The 12,198-nt window shown below is 37.8% G+C and overlaps 1 non-coding gene across 1 annotated transcript; it reads left to right on the forward strand.

Annotated features, from left to right (window-relative positions):
• Window positions 1–11,480: 11,480 nt before the first annotated feature.
• Window positions 11,481–11,617, forward strand: LOC142423632 (small nucleolar RNA SNORA15). The gene has a single exon (XR_012779240.1). It is a non-coding gene; the product is annotated as a small nucleolar RNA SNORA15 (small nucleolar RNA).
• The last annotated feature ends 581 nt before the right edge of the window (window positions 11,618–12,198 follow it).

Here is a 12,198-nt window from a genome sequence, read left to right on the forward strand (position 1 = left end):
AGTTCAAAGCCACTGCCCACTCTGGGAGAAAGACAGGACTTTCTGCTCTCATAATTAGTTAGCGTCTCAAAAACTCACAGGAGCAATTATTCCCTGTTGTGTAGGGTTACTGTGAATTAGTATGGACTCATGGCTGTGAGTTTGGTTTAGTTTGGTGGCATAGTGGTTACATCTTGGACTGCTAACCACAAGATTAGTGGTTAGAAAAAGAACCGATTGGAAAACATTCATAAGATTCAGCAGACAGACCTGGAACTATTTATAGGCCTTTTCTTCTTCTTCTTCTTCTTCTTCTTCTTCTTCTTCTTCTTCTTCTTCTTCTTCTTCTTCTTCTTCTTCTTCTTCTTCTTCTTCTTCTTCTTCTTCTTCATGTCTATGTATAGACAGGATTGTTTACAATACCAAGGAGAAAACAACAGGACTGACAATTATGGGGGGAGGTGGAGGTAGTGGAATGGGAGGAGGAAGTCAATGAATCCAGGGACAAGGGAACAACAAGTGGTCTACAATCAATGGTGAGGAAGGCTATGGAATGTCTGGTGGGATTTGATCAAATGCAATGTAGCCAAGAGGAATTACTGAGAGCTGAATGAAAGTTGAAAATGATAGTGGGACTGGAAATAGAGGAAAGAACTAGGATGCAAAAGACAATTATAGAAGCATAAATATAGGCATGTATATATTAATATATAATGAGAAGGATATAGGTCTATGTACATATATTTATATGTTAAGTATTAAGGTAGCAGATGGACACTGGGACACTAAAATCCTCCCTCAACACAAGAACACTTTGTTTTAATAACCTGACATTCCTGTGATGCTAACCTTCCCAACGCATTCGCTAAAGACAAAATGGGTGCATAAGAAAATGTGGTGAAGAAAGCTGATGGTATCCATCTATCAGAAGATATAGCATCTGGGGTCTTATAGACTTGAAGATAAACAAGTGGCAATCTAGCAGGGAAGCAATAAAGCCCACCTGAAAGAAGAGCACCAGCTGGTGTGATCATGAGGTGTCAATGGGATCAGCTATCAGTCATCAAAGAACAAAAAATCATATCGTTGTGAATGAGGGGGAGTACAGAGTGGAGACCCAAAGCCCATCTGTAGACAATTTGACATCCCCTCACAGAAGGGCCACAAGGAAAGGAAGAGACAGCCAGGTTGCATACAGCACCAACAAAGCACACACTATTCCTCTAGTTCTTTAATGCTTCCTTTCCCCTACTATCATGACCTCAGTCCTACCTTACAAATCCAGCTAGACTGGAGCACATACACTGATAGAGATAGGAGCTCTCAACACATGGAATCCAGGACAGAAAAACCCCTCAGGAACAGCAATGGAAGCAGTGATACCATGAGGGTAAGTGTGAGGTGGGGGTGGGGGAGCAAGGTGGAACTTATCACAATGATCAACGTATAACACCCCTTCCCCCAGGGGGCACAAACATAAGTGATGGGAGACAGTGGGTGGCATAAGAAAATAATTTATATTTATCAAGGGTTCATGAGGGTTGGAGTGTGGGGGAGGGAGTGAAAAAATAGGAGCTGATACCAAGGCCTCAAGTAGAAAGAAAATATTTTGAAAATGATGATGGCAACATATATACAAATGTGCTGGACCCAACTGAGGTATGGATTGTTTTAAGAGCTGTAAAAGCCACCCCCAAATTATATATATATATAAATAAATGAATAACTAGCCATTCCATGAGAAGAATTATATTTTCAGAAACTCACAGGAGTTTCTATCCTATAGGGTCACTATGATTCAGAATTGACTCGATGACAGTGTTAGGTGTTTTAGTTTATGTGTTAGAATTGACTCAATGACAACTTGGTCCTATGAGGTTCCGATATGTTGGAATTGATTCAGTAGCACACCACAGCAACATGAATAACCTCTTGTTTTATTTACATATACTTAACTCTCATCTCTGTGAAATATTTATGAACCATTTCTCACATTTCTATTTTCTCCTTAAGTCAGAAAATGCTGTTTCCCTGTAAGAAAAACAATTAATTGAGACAATATTTATTTTCAATAGGATTACAGATATCAAGCTGCTGCCATCTTGAAAATTGCCATTTCTTACTTCAAACTCAATGTGTTAGGCTAGGCTGTCTACAGAAACATATCAGTGACAATCCTCTATGTACAAGAAAGAACTTTATATCAAGAAGAAACTTTACATCAAGAAGGTTCTCCAGCCCAGTTCAACTCAGGTCCTTAAGTCCAATGCTAATTGGGGCTCTGCAGGCTCGCTGCCTGTAGCCAACTGTGTCCAGTTAACACACTAGATTCCATTTAGATCTTCATTTGGGAATATGGGTATATAAGTGGATCTATTCAATAAATCTACTGATAATATTGGCTTGTGAGCTGTAAGAAAGCCGTCTATAACTTCCCATGTCATCCTCCCCACTGTGTCCAAAATTGATGTCCAAAATCTCTTGCAACAACCTGGGACCAGTTACTGATTTAAATGGGTGCTGGGCAGTTGTGTACAACATCTGGTATTTTTGTCCACTCCAGCCACACTATGATTACCACAGTCATAGGTTTTTCCCACACTCAAATCTATAAACGATCACGATCCTAGTTCACTTGAAGCCCAGAACTGACTAAATGAGTATGATGTGACATTGGAGGACATATGTCTAATTCCAGATACATGTCAAATTATTTTGCTAAAAGAAAAATATTATGAAGTATAACAATATGTGAGATGGCTACCCAGTAGTACATATACATAGAAATTTGCCTCTATCAGACAATATGCTAATATTAGACATTTTTCTCTTTTTAATAGCAGAATTAACAGAATTTATCTTTCAGAAACAAGGTAGCTCTGTCACCAACTAAGAACCACCATGTGATGCCATATTTTTAGACACATTGTCTAACAAAGTACCCTGTGGTTGTAAGTGAATACTCATGGGAATTCTTAAAAGAATGGAAGTTGTTTATGCAAAAAGAACATTCAGAGTAGAGATGCTAAACTAGTTTTATTTGATCCAATATAATACCCAGTGTTCAAATATGTGGTTAATCACCAATATTTAATAATGAGATTTCACAAGAAAAAAAATCAACTTGTGCTATCACTTGGAAGAAGAGTTGGCTTCTCTTCTGGCATAGCAATTGAGATGCGCTCATACCTATCCAGCCCTCACACTCCGTGTTATTACCTGAAGATTGGAGTCTTAAACAAAGCTTATGCCTATTCATCTTTACAATCAAGCTCAGTTGCATACTCTAAAACAAAACTCAGGCTCATTCTTTCTTTTTTATTTTTTAGGGGAAATTTTAAAAATCATTTTATTGGGGGCTCATGCAACTCTTATCACAATCCATCCATCCATCCTTTGTGTCAAGCACATTTGTGTATTTGTTGCCATCATCATTCTCAAAACAGTTGCTTTCTGCTTGAGCCTTTGGTATCAGCTCCTCCTTTTTTCTCCTCCATCCCTGGTCTCCTCTCCCAAGAATCTTTTTCTAAGACACCTTTGATTAGACTCAAACTTCCAATCTTCCCATTAGCAGACAAATTCTTTAACCATGTTTATCACCAGAAGAGTCCATGTTCATACATAGAAGAGTTTCATAAATCCAAACCAACAAGCCTCATAAATAAATATGAGAGTCCTCTATAAATTCTTATCAGAAGTCCTAGATGTAAGGTAGCTTTCTCTTGAGTATCCAAATTCTCTGTGCCTCCTTAGTACTTACCATCCACGTTATAAAAAAATATTTTCTTCACACATATCCAAGTACATTTCGCTTGGATTGCTAGGCAGGGAACATACAACAAGGAATAGTAACTAATTCTAGTGACTCTTCCACATAAGTATTTATTAATGATATTTTAAAATATTGGTAACACTTCCCTATCCATAACTTTTGAGAAAGTCATAGCAAGCTAAAAGTTGTTCTGAAACTAAGCTATTCTGCAAACTCTCCCTATGAGAAATATTAAACCTCGAAGCCTTCCTTAAAGGTGGTTGGAACTGTAGTAATTTAAAATGTCACTATTTATAATCCATGTTATTTAGGGAATAAATAAATTAAGTCTGGTTAAACTTTTGAGACTTATGGCAGTGCCAAAACAAAATCAGGTAATAGTCTTGCATTGCTAACTAAGATAAATGGTTTTAACCTTTATATGTAAATGATTACATGTTATGCAATAAAATTCTGGAAAATCTTTTACTTTTTCTTATGCCACTTTGTAAGACATAGTTGAAATAGAACGGAGGAAGAAATGTGTATTTTACTCCATAGTACATGAGTCTTCCATGGGTTTAACATACTCCATCATGATCTCATTAATCATTGCTTTTCACTGGCCAAAAGCATATCCCATTTTACAGATGAAGAGGTCAAGGCATCAAAGTTAAGTGATATTTAGAGACCACACAGCAAAGGCATGGCATGTTCTCATCCATGAGTTCTGCTACCACCCTTCGTGGGACCCCTCAGTAAAGGAGTCATGAGCAAAGCAAAGTTCCCTCAATTGGAGAGCATTTGTCTCCAGGTGAGGAAAACTGAAAGGATTTATAGCAGGAATCTCGTAGACCCACCTTCAAATATCTCTCCCAACTTCAGACCTGTGATACTTTCTAGGTTTCAATTTAGTCATCAGCCATGAATTGGAATTCATCTTACAGCAATTAATTTGATTTAATTCAATTTGGAGTTAAGATCACTAGAATTTGTGTAAGAATAAATTCTAGTACAGCATGGGCATTCAGTAGTGTTGTTCCCTTTGACTTTGGAACTGACTCACAGATAGAAAACCATTGTTCCTTGCATTTCTAAACTACAAAACCTTGCTTCCATTATTAAGTGAGCTGCCATACATGCAGAGAATGGGAAAGATGGGGAGGGCCAGCCTAGGCTCCCTGAGATCACAAATGAGCCCTAGGGATTTCAGCCTTGGCCTATTATTTATGCCATTAGCAGTTACTTTATGATGTGATGATGAAAATCATTATAAGCATTTCCTTTTCCCATATTCCCCACTGCACATATTGTTTACATGCTCTGGACCATAGCTTCCCTGTATTAATAAGAATAGCAAACTTTCTTTTTGAAGAGGTCTCTGTACATAGCAAATAAACAGTTTTAAATATTTTACTGCTACCCAGCAAGGTAATGTCACCTTTCAATAAGCATTCTATTTCACCATTGATCCAAATTAAACTTGTGCTTCCTATACAGACTATTCATAATGGTGAATCGATAATTGTGACTCAAGGTGTTTATGTCTAGTAAAAAGATATAGTGAAATGCATTATAAATATATATTTTATACTATGTATTATTGTGAAAATAGCACAGAAGCCACCTCTGACCTCCTCTGGATACACAAACTAGAAGGAGAATCCAACTCCTCACAATCCCAAATCTATTGTCATGAGGCAGAAGTCAGCCATGCCTCCACCCTCTATCTTTCTTTTATTCTATTCCGGCACCATCCATTCCATGACACTTTCCACCCAACAACCATAATGTCTTTATCCTGTCATTCCTTTTCAGGTTTCTCTTTTGGTTACAAAACCATATCTTTTCCAGCGGTAATATCACCTTTCTATGATGACTACTCTTCCTTTCTACGTACCCACAATAACTGCTGTAGTGGTAGCCTGAGTATCTCACGTGTTTCCCAGCTCCAGCTCTTTAATTATCTCCCACACCTCAGCAGCATTCTTCTACAGTGTTGTCTTCACTGGAGTGTTTTGGACATTTCCTGAAACTTCTTTTCTTCCTGTTAGCGCCTCCAGTACCTGTACTCAACGTCCCACTCCAGTTATTATTTCTCTCAATGCTTGCCTCTTCTGGTTGCTATTTAGGATTCTGTGCTCCAGCCATGACTCTAGATGTGAATTCATTTCATTTATCCTACTTGAGACTTTGTATATACTTATCACCCTAAGAAAGTATTTTGATTGAATATCCTCAAGTTCATAGGTATTATGATTTTGATTTGTCATCTTCCATATAATATTTCTTGTCTGTTTTCAAAGCTGCTGGTGAGGCAGTGGTTAGGCATTCAATTTCTTAATGAATGTATGCAAACATCAAACATTTTTACTAGACAGTCACTTATACCATGAGAGATAAATGTAGCAATATGCATCCCAAAAGCTTGATAGCATTGAAAATCCTGTTCTGTAGGGTCTCTATGCATTGGAATTGACATGTTGGCAACAGGATTGGTTTTATAAGTTCATTCAATAGATATTTATTAAATTCCTACTATGTAACAATACTATGAAAGGTGATGTACTTTACCTTCCCTTTGAAGCTTCAAGGTTCTGACTGCATGGTAGAAAATTCAATATAAAAGGTTAAGTATTCTAATATTGTGCACTGAGTCTTCATTCTTATTGTTGTTCATAAGTACTGTTTTAAAGAAAATATATTTTCATTAAATAAAAAGAATAATCTTCCTTAAACCCTATGTTAAAAAGATTATTTTTTTAATATTTAAGGGATCTTTCCCTTTTTAAAATTTATTTTAATCATTTTATTGGGGGCTCGTACAACACTCATCACAATTCATACATACATCCATTGTGTCCAGCACATTTGTACATTCGTTACCTTCATCATTCTCAAAACATTTGCTCTCCACTTAAGCCCCTGGCATCAGCTTCTCATTTTCCCCTCCCTCCCGCTAACCCCTCCCTCATGAACCCTTGATAATTTATAAATTATTATTTTGTCACATCTTGCTCTGTCCGACGTCTCTTTGCCCACACTTTTCTGTTGTCCGTCCCCCAGGGGGGAGGCTATACGTAGATGTGCTGTTCCATTCTTTGAGTCCTGCCACCTACTCTTCTCCTGTAGCTGTCAGGTGCTATGAAGGTGGTTTCTGCTCATTGTGAGCCCATGTATGACAGAATGAAACCATGTATAGCCCTGTGCACTCTTGACAATTGTTCCTATGTTTGATCCCGTTTTCACAGCCTTTGTGTCATTATATCTCATTGATGAGGGTCTTTCTTTATTTACTCCCCTTACCAAGCATAATGCCCTTATTCAGGATCTGGTACCTTTCGATACTATGCTTAAATACATAAGATGATATCTCACCCTCCTTGCTTTGGAGGAGAATTCTGACTGTAATTCTAAGACAGATTTGTTCAATCTTTTGGAGAGTCCAATCAAGGAGCATCCTTATGATCACTAGTTTATTTGAGTCTATCATAGCTAAAAGGTGAATCCATTTCACCGAGGACCTTTCTTGTCCTTACTGGCCTTTTACTTCACCAAACCTGATGTCTTTCGCTAGTGATTGATTCCTCTGGATGAGCTGTGAGCAAGCAAGCCAGACAATTTTGTGTTGTGATACATAAAGTTTTACTGGCTAATTGTAGGAAGTAGGTGACCAGATTTTTCTTCCTAGTTCCTCTTAGTCTGAATGATAAAGAAACCTGTCCATTATGAGTGACCTTGCTTCCAGATTTTTAAGAAGTCCTTTGTGAATTTTTTGTTGAATATGAGACAATAGACTATTACAATGTGCTAGTTCTGAGCATACACATAGTGTTTTTGAAAATATTAATTTCTATAAAATATTCTCAGGTATTCATCCAGTCTCTGCATTCTCCTCTCTCCTCTGCCATCTCTGAATTTAAATATATATGCTTGTCCATTGGTTATGGAGGCCTCTTTTTTACTTTGGTGGACAGACCAGACTTAGGTTTCTTTCCTTTAGGACACTCCCAGACAGATTATAACAGACATGTTGAACAGTCTTCCCACAAAATCTTCTTCACTCACCCCAGAACCAGAGACTGGGTTCTATCTCTGGGAATACTGAACGTAGTCTGTTTTTTTTCCATTGCAGCCACTGCTAGAACCAAAGAACAGGAAATGGAAAAGGCAGAAACAATAGGTATTTAAAAATTTTTTTTTATCATAATGTCACATTTCTTGTTTCAGCATACTGTCATTTTACCACGGTGCTCCATTTAATTTTAAGAGCCCTTAGAAATTTAAGTGCACATTTCTAGTTGTCTTTCTTGATACTAGTGTGGAAGGGTTCAACTCTTATTACCTACTCAGGCCCATATTTCACAGAGTTCCCTTGGTTACTTATTTTTCAGAAATTATTAAGATGTTAACTTAGATCAATTCATCTTAAATGAATGTTCTTGGCCTGAATAGTGAAACATCCAGGAAGTTCTTCTCACTCACTGTTTTCCTCACCCTACCTATAGCCACTCTGATCCCTACCCAACGTGTGAGGCAAGGTTTCTCTAGTGACCTGCCCACAGTGTGTACCTTCCATGATCTACCTATCCCCTCTGTTGTTTTTTTTAAAAAAAAATGCAAGAAGACCCCCCCCCACCCTGTCACTAGGACACAATTCCAAAATTATGTAGAGGGTCTCCCCAAACCAATGAAGTTGTACTGCTTCCAGGGGTCTGAAAATATGACTATTGTGCTTAGAGTTCACAATAACAGCAAAAACCATTGCAGAGGAATCGCAAAACCCCACTAAAAATTAGGTGGAGGGTTCCTGACCACCTGACACTTGAAATCTCATAGCTTCCATGAAATCCTATAAGAGAAGATATGCACGCCCAATGACAGATGACCCATTATACCCACCAGTGAGAAATTAGAGAACCTGGCCCACTATACTCTGTACAACCAAATGTGTCCTAGCCACAGACAGTCCAATACTAAAAAACATCATAATTTAAAATAATACAAAAGAAATAGATGACAAAAATATAAAGAGGAAAAGGGCATTCTCCAGATATAGCAAGATAATACCCATATAGTCCATGATGCTCACATTCCCGACACAATTGCTGAAGACAAAGCAGGTACATAAACAAATGTGGTGAAGAAAGCAGATGGTGCCCAGCTATCAAAAGATATAGCATCCGGGGTCTTACAGGCTTGAAGATAAACAAGCAGCCATCTAGCTCAGAAGCAACAAAGCCCACATGGAAGAAGCATACCAGCCTGTGTAATCACGAGGTATCAACAGAATCAGGTACTTGGCATAAAAGAACAAAAAAATCATATCATTGTGAATGATGTGGGGAGTGCGGAGTAGAGACCCAAAGCCCATCTGTAGGAAATTGGCCATCCCCTTACAGAAAGGTCGTGGAGAGCAGACGAGCCAGTCAGGATTCAGTATAGCACCGATGAAACACAACTTTCCTCTAGGTCTTTAAAGCTTCCTTCCCAGACTATCATGATCCCAATTCTACCTTACAAATCTGGCTAGACTAGAGGTTGTACACTGGTACAGATAGAAGCTGGAAACATGGGGAATCCAGGACAGATAAACCTCATGGCCAATAATGAGAGAAGCAATACCAGGAGGGGAAGAAGAAGGTGGGGGAAAAAGGGACAACTGATCACAATGATCTACATATAACCCCCTCCCTGGGGGACAGACAGAAGAAAAGTAGGTGAAGGGAGACATCAGACAGTGTAAGATGTGACAAAATAATCATTTATAAATTATCAAGAATTTGTGAGGGAGGGATGGAGGATGGGGATGGGAGGGGGAAAATGAGGAGCCGATACCAAGGGCTCAAGTAGAAAGAAAATGTTTTGAGAGTGATGATGGCAACACATGTGCAAGTGTGCTTGATACAATAGATGTATATATGGATTGTGAGGAGCTGTACGAGACACCAATAAAATGATTTTTTTAAAAAAGCTATCATACCTGTAAAAAGCCAATAAATAAGGAAATATATAAACAAATAAATAGAATCTTATTGTCTCCATGACAGCAGTCAATTGCAAATCATAAGGGGAAAATAGCAATAGGATAAAATGACACGAACAATATAAAAGATAGAAAATCTTTGAGGAAAAACTGATAGAATTAATTGACAACAAATTCAAAAGACTAATATTCAGACAGTTCAAATATATCAGTGGAAACATTAAAAAGCATCTGGAAGAATTGATAAAACAATTGGAAAGCAAGATGACAAACTCAATAGAGAAATAGAAAGTACAGTGTGAAAGTTATTTTATTCTGTCTATTTGGTTGGGCTAAGAATCTCAGAAGTATGACAGCTCAAACCTAGCAATTCCCCTTGATGTCATTCCCTTGAGGGAGTGACTTGCTTCCAAAGTAAGACCATTCTGTGGGAAAGCTTGCTTGCTTTTTTCTGGTTTTATTCCAGTTCTTTGGATTTGAGTCACTGGCATACTGTATTATCTCTGAATCCTGGGAGTTAGCAAGAGTCCGCCATCTTGCCTGTTGACCTTTGATTCATTCAAATGTCATTCAAAGCCTGTCATATTGTCTACCCATCTTGGGAGTTGTTAGCAGCCTAGCATGCTTCTTTTTTTCTTTGGAGTCAGGAACCTGTCATTTGAAAGTCAGTTGTGGGTTCATTAGGCCCTGCACCTATGCAAGTCAACTGATCCATGGATTTGGAGCTTTCCCACATATATATCTGTACATATATAAACTTCACTAGTTTTGCTTCTCTGTAGAACCCAGCCTAGGACATTTGGTACTGAGTGATTGATTATAGAGAAATAAAAAAATAAGGATAAATAAAATTAGTAAATTAGTTCTGAAATCTGATTACAATAACTCTGCCTCCATTCTAACTGATAGCTCTGCCTGTATCAGAAAAGACTGCACAGCTAATCCATCATGAGTAAAATGTTATTCTTTTTGCCCACATTTAATGAGACTAGTTTAACTGTGTCCAATATGGCACCTGAGATAGATGCTTTACAAAAACTTAGGGAATATTCCCAGGAAGTACTCCTCTTCCCATTATTTCCTCTAGATATATAACTAGACTTAAGTCCCAGCAAGATCCAAAGAATGAGAAGCAAATTATGACTCAGAAAAGGTGTGCTACATTCCAAAAGGAGTGGTCCTATTTTCTACTTGTTTCGAATATAAACAAACAGAAATTACATGATGGTACACAACATATCAGAGACCAACATTGAGTTCCATTATCAGGAAGCAACTGATGGGAGGATGATTACATTAGCCCACTCTCGTCATGGGCCAAGACAACATTTTATTCTTTTTTTTTTAGTTTTAGCGTTTGTTTACTTTTTTTTTTATCTTTTAAAAAATTTTAAAAAAAATTTTAACAATTTATTAGGGGCTCATACAATTCTTATCACAGTTCATACATATACATACATCAATTGTATAAACCACATCTGTACAGTCCCTGCCCTAATCATTTAATGGAGTAGACACTCTAGAAATGGATTGCCTTCCCTGCATGTGGCCTTTGTGCCCAAACGTTGACTTTGCAGAATGCCTTATCCACCAGTAGAGTGTCCCATACAGCATTGCCGCAAATTGAGGAGCTTGATTTGCAGCAATTGAGTGAAGTCATAGGCCCAGACTCACGGAATTTATTAGTCTTACCATGATCCCCATCATTGTGAAAAAGCTAGCTTCGTAGAATGATGGAGTGGCCTTATAAAAACACAATTACAGGCATGGCCAAGTACTGTGTTATTTAAATAAAGAGTTTATGCAGCCAGACACTCTGCCAAAGTGTTGGTTTTCCTTTAAAGTATTTATGAAGTATGCTGTGTTTTCTTTGTGGTATATCATCAGTAAAATTTCCAGAGCATCTCAGTGGTAGTTAAGTGAAATAAATGTGTTATTTGAAATGTTTTTAAATTCCATTTTCCCACAAACTTTTTGAAGCCCCCTTGCCTTATGACTTCCAAATACAATATGTAAATTGCTGTGGTCATAACAGACTCTCAGTAAATTAATATGAGTGTGTTTAAAAACAAAAAACAATTATGAACCCAATTATACCACCACTCTTGCAGGGTTTGCACAATGTTCTTCAGGAGGCTGTAAAGTTCTAAAATAGCATCCAATATATGTTGCTTCTCCAGTAACAAGAATTCACAGATGCAAGAACCAAGAATGGAAATGGGTTTGGTATCACACCCTGTTACGCCTAGTGATCTATTTAAAAACTGTTGCTTCCTATTCCTTAAGCTCTATGATCTTCAAGTCTGGAGATGACATGAAATGGATGTAGATTTACATTTAGGTTTAGAAATGTCTCTAAATCCATTTAGAGACACAAAATGGATTTCATTGACTTCAAAGTTAACAATGCCCCCTCTCCATTTCGGATCCTCCTGCCACTGGATCAACAGGCAAAGAGGGAGTTTCTGAATTGGATATGAGT

The sequence above is a fragment of the Tenrec ecaudatus genome, chromosome 12 (assembly GCF_050624435.1).
Source record: "Tenrec ecaudatus isolate mTenEca1 chromosome 12, mTenEca1.hap1, whole genome shotgun sequence".
NCBI classification, from domain to species: Eukaryota; Metazoa; Chordata; class Mammalia; order Afrosoricida; family Tenrecidae; genus Tenrec; species Tenrec ecaudatus.